This window comes from Hipposideros armiger, unplaced genomic scaffold (assembly GCF_001890085.2).
Source record: "Hipposideros armiger isolate ML-2016 unplaced genomic scaffold, ASM189008v1 scaffold_292, whole genome shotgun sequence".
In the NCBI taxonomy this organism is placed as follows: Eukaryota; Metazoa; Chordata; class Mammalia; order Chiroptera; family Hipposideridae; genus Hipposideros; species Hipposideros armiger.
The window spans coordinates 574,769-580,612 of NW_017731642.1; positions in this window are offsets into that span (position 1 = coordinate 574,769).

Consider the following 5,844-nt stretch of genomic DNA (forward strand, 5'->3'; position numbering starts at 1 on the left):
AGTTCCACAGGACACCTACTATATAAGGCCATTCTACTAAGACCAGGAGGCATAGCATCCCTACCTAATATATAGAAACAAACACAGGGAGGCAGCCAAAATGGGGAAATAAAGAAACATGTCCCAAATAAAAGAACAGAACAAAGCTCCACAAAAAGAACTGAACAAAATGCATATAGACAAGCAACCTACCAGATGCAGAATTCCAAACACTGGTTATAAGGATGCTCAGTGATCTCAGGGAGAACTTCAACAAAGCGGTAGGAAACATAAAAATTGAGATAGAAAACATGAAAAAGAACCAGTGAGAAATAAAGAATACAATAACGGAAATGAAGAATACAGGGAATCAACAGTAGGTTAGATTAAATGGATGATCAAATCAGTGATTTAGAAGATAAGGTAGCAGAAAACACCCAAACAGAACAGCATAAAGAAAAAAGAATCCAAAAAATTGAGGAGAGTTTAAGGGGTGGGGGGTAGGGGGAGGGAGCCTCTGGGACAACCTCAAGCATACCAACATTCATATAGAAGGAGAAGAGAGAGAGTAAGGAATTTGAAAGCCTATTTGAAGAAATAATGACTGAAAACTTCCCTAACCTGGTGAAGGAAATAGATATACAAACCCAGGAAGTGCAGAGTCCCAACTAAGATGATCCCAAATAGGCCAACACCTAGACACATCATAATTAAAATGCCAAAGGTTAAACACAAAGAGAGAATCTTAAAAGCAGCAAGAGAAAAGCAGTTAGTTACCTACAAGGGAGCTCCCATAAGACCGTCAGTTGATTTCTCAACAAAAAAAATTGCAGTCCAGAATGGATTGGCAGTAAATATTCAAAGTGATAAAAAGCAAGAACCTACTCTACCCAGCAAAGCTATCATTTAGAATTGAAGGACAGATAAACAGCTTCCCAGACAAGAAAAAGCTAAAGGAACTCATCACCACCAAATCAATATTACAAGGAATGTTAGAGGGACTTCTTAAAAACTAAAAAAAAATAAATAAAATAAAAAATATGAATAATAAAATGGCAATAACTACATATCTATAATATCAACAATTACTTTCAATGTAAATTAATTAAATGCTCCAATCTAAAGATAGGGAAGCCGAACAGATAAGAAAACAATACCCTACATATGCTGCCTACAAGAGACTCACTTCAGATCAAAAGACACACAGACTGAAAGTAAATGGATGGAAAAAGGTATTTCACAAAAATGAAAACAAATAAACAAAAGTTGGAGTAGCAATACTTATACCAGACAAAATAGACTTTAAAACAAAGACAATAACAAGAGACAAAGAAGGACCTAGTAATTCCACTTCTGGGTATTTATCTGAAGAAACCCAAAACACTACTTTGAGGGGACATGCTCATTCATATGTTCATTGCAGCATTATTTACAATAGCCAAGATATGAAGTCAACCTTGGTGTCCCTAAATGAATGAATGAATGGATAAAGAAAAAGTACTACATGTATACAATGGAATATTACTCAGCCATTAGAAAGAATGAAATCTTGCCATCTGCAACAACACGGATGGACCTTGAGGGGATTGTGCTGACTGTAGTAAGTCAGTGAAAGACAAAATGTCATATGATTTCACTTAGGAGGTGTGATCATAAAATATAGTGAATGTTTAAATAAACAAAATTTATTACAGTAAAAGACACTTTGCCATTAATTTCCCTCGAAATACTCATCCTCGCTTCGAATACACTTATCCCATCGTTCCTGCCACTTTCTGCAGAAGTTCTGAAAGTCCTCTTTTGTGAGTGTCTTTAGTTATTCTGTCATGGCTGCCTTGATGTCCTGAATCATTTTGACTTTGGGGAAGAGTCAGAAGTTGCATGGTGCCAGGTCCAGTGAATAAGGTGGATGAGGACATAGTGCAATGTTTTTATTTGACAGAAATTGCTGTATACAAGAAGCAATGTGTAACATGGAGCTTTGTCATGATGGAGCATGATTTATGGCACACTTTAAAACACACATTTTTGCAACAATAGCTCACACCTGACTGACTGCACTAAACAAGATGAAACTTGTTATACACTGTTACTAAGGTTCGACACACCATTTCCTGTATTGAAGATCCCTGCCTTTCGTTTAGTTGAGACTCAGCAGCAGCATTCACCGTATTTTGTGATCACACTTCATATAAATGGAATCTAAAGAACAAAATAAACAAATAAAACAGAAACAAACTCATAGATACAGAGAACATTTTGATGGTTGCCAGATGGGAGGGGGATTGAGAGGGTGGGTGAAAAATGGGAAGGGATTAAGAAGTACAAATTGGTTGTTACAAAATAGTCATGGGGATGTAAAGTATAGCATAAGGAATATAGTCAGTAATATTGTAATAACTATGTGTATGGTGTCAGATAGGTACTAGATCTATCGAGATGATATATGGGAGGGGGTTGGGGGCAGGGTGAAAAAGGTGAAGGGATTAAGAAATACAAATTGGAAGTTACAAAATAGTCATGGGGATATAAAGCATAGGGAATAAAGTCAATAATATGGTAATAACTATGTATAGTGCCAGGTGGGTACTAGTCAGGAGGATCAGTTAATAAATTATATAAATGTCTAACCATTATGTTGTGCACCTGAAATTAATTAAAATAATATTGAATGTCAACTATAATTGAAAAATTAAAAGGGGGGGGGAGTAAAGGGGAATAAGAGGTTCAAATTTCCAGGTATAAAACAAATAAGTCATGGGGATATAATGTACAGCATGGGTAATATAGTCAATAATATTGTGATAGCATGGTGCAGTGTCAGATGGTTGCTGGACTTCTCGTGGTGACCACTTCTTTAGCATAGGGAATATAACCAATAATATGGTAATAACTATGTATAGTGCCAGGTGGATACTGTTGAAAAACTCTGATGTACACCTGAAACTAATATAATATTGTATGTTAGCTATATTTTAATAAAAATATTTTTTTTTAAAAAGGGGAGGGGGTTGGTGCCCACATACACAGGTGATTAAATTAAATAGTCCTCTAGTGTGCTTACACTGTATCAAGATACTAATGATTAAAATGATTTACAGGTTCTGCCTAGGAGCCACAAGCCTCAAATGTCCTTAAAGGTGTGTGGGAGGGTGTTACAACCCCAACTGCTCTTGTGGCTCTCAGCTGAATCAAGGGTTCCTCATGTTATTAAATACCTTTATTTTTTAAGGACAGTATCTGATTCATTTTCCAAACAACTACCTCGAGAGCCCCAAATTGCACTGGCAGTCACAGCAGGGGACTCTCCCTCTGTAGTCAATTCCTCGTCCCATTTATTCACATGCCAACACACTGCGTATTTCAGGAAGACAAAAATCCTATCCCCAATGTAATGACACAAGGATCTCACTTTGGCAAGAAGGACCACCTGAAACTAGGTTTAGGGGTCAAAAGAATCTGTCCTAACACAGCAGGGCATGATACCCCTAACTACCAAGTTAGCATTGCTGGAGCCTGGGGACCAACAATGGTGGGATATTGCATGTGCTATTAGCTTATTTTCACACTGGGTTAGCAGCTACTGGAAAAGTGTCGGTTCTCTGGAAATTACAGAGTGACTGGCTGGTTTCTTTTTTCTCCATGAACCAATGGAGGCACTGGAATTTTCTTGCTTGCATGATTGCCTGTTACTAATTGGAATATTAAAATCTTATGAGGATGATAAGGTGACTAAAGCCTGAGTTTGAAACTCTTCAGTGACTATACTCTGTTAGGAAAAAAAAAAAAAGGCAAGGTATTATTTTAAATCCTCAGATTTCAATTGTGTGTGACAGAACACGGAGTTTCATTAGAGTTTTATCGTCTGAGTAAGAGGAAACTGTGTGGGGAGGCAGGGTTTTATGAAAACCAAATTACTATGAACGTTTACTAGACGTGTTATTAAATTTTTACCTCACATCCTCCAAATGCCTGCCCTTGTTTTTCTTTCTTGGACCAATTCCCAGCTCCCCATTGGACTCGGATGCCGCATGTGTTGGACAGATCTGTGGAGATCGCTCTGTTCAAGGTCCTGTTCCGACCTAGTGAGAGAGGACATGTGGGTCTCTGCCTTGGGGAAGAGAAGGACCACCCCCTGAGGGGAGATGAAAGGCTCACTGTAGAGAGGAAAATGCCTCTCTAGCCAGGAGCTCAGCTGGCCTCTCAGACCAAGCTTAGGTGTCCAACAGTGAGCTCTCTCTTGAAGCCAGCACCTCCTGGATTCTAGGAGCTTCCTAACCAAAGCTACAACCTGACAGCCAAGACCCTGTCTGGTGCTGATAGGACCCCTCAAAGAGCCATCTCTCAGGCACCAATGAATTGCACCTTCACTCATCACGTTTTCCTTGTGTTATGAGTTGAATTGTGTCCCCATCCACCAAAAGAGATCCTATCCCCAAGTACCTCAGAACATGACCTTCTCTGAGATAGGGTCTTTATAGAGGTAACCAGGGTAAAGTGAGGTCATTAGGGTGGGCTCTAAGCCAGTATGACTGGTGTCCTTATAAAAAGGAGAAATTTGAACACAGAGACAAACACGCAGAGAGGAAAGACAATGTGAAGAGACAGAGGGAAAAGACGCCATCTGTAAGCCAAGGAGAGGTTCTGGAGCAGGCCCTTCCTTCACTGCCCTCAGAAGGAACCTACCCTGCTGACACCTTGATTTTGGACATCTAGCCTCCAGAACTGTGAGACAATGCATTTCTGTTGTTTAAGCCAGCCGGTTTGTGGTACTTTATTACGACAGCCCTGAGAAACCAATACACTTGGCTTCCTTTATGCCAAGACCAAGCAGGTCAGGACTAAAGAGGAGCATATCTATTAATACATCTGAGCCAGTCTGTTTGAATGGACTTCACAGCAGGTTGAGGGAAACAAACTCAACAAGGACCAAGCAGTGCTATTAGGAATATTATAAAGGATTTGTTCCCTTATAGGGGATTGAGTCACTTGACCCAAAATCTAAGTGGAATGGACACATAGACTGTGTGTGTGTGTGTGTGTGTGTGTGTGTGTGTGTGTGTGTGTGTGTGTGTGTGTGTGTCTCATAGGATAGTGGGTGTGAAATGGTTACCCAGAAGTGTGGTCACCAGGAGGTGTCTACAAGGCTTTGTTCAGGGCGGTGCACAGGTGGTATCATGACTTCCATATTTCTACCCCACAGAACAGTTCCTATTCAGCTTGGAATCCAGTCAGAAAGTTAACCTCTCTGCCAAAATAGCAAAATACAGATTTGCCCATAAAAATAAGTTATAAAAATATTCCCCTCCTTAATTTCAAATGCATACAAAATGCTGCAAAACTGTTATTCTCGGGAGCATTTGAGATCTTGCTCCCTGACATATGTCGTCAGTTTGGCTCAAGCTCTTATAAAAATGCAAAAAAAAAAAAAAAAGAAGAAGAAGAAGAAGAAAAACGATTAAGCTCCGCAAAAGGAAAGGTTCCATAGATACAAAGGGTAGCAGCTTTAGCTGAATGCCATGATTAATATGATCCATTGCTTCTTTTTAAAATCTGTTAGACAGTTGATAGCTTGGGGAGGGGGGAGTCACAGACAAGGAAGTTGGATTTTTTGTTAACTAGCTGGTTTTTAAATAAATGGAATTAAAAATATATAGATAGACAGTCAAAAGATCAAAAAGAAACGAGTATCTCCCACAGTGAGAGCTTCACACATTGTTTTAAGTCCCACAGCTTCCCTCTCCTCCCTCCACAGAAAGTCCATCTTAGCTAGAGTTGCCAGAAAAAATACAGGACACTCAATAAAATTTGAATTTCAGATAAACAAGGAATATATATATATATATATATATATATATATATATA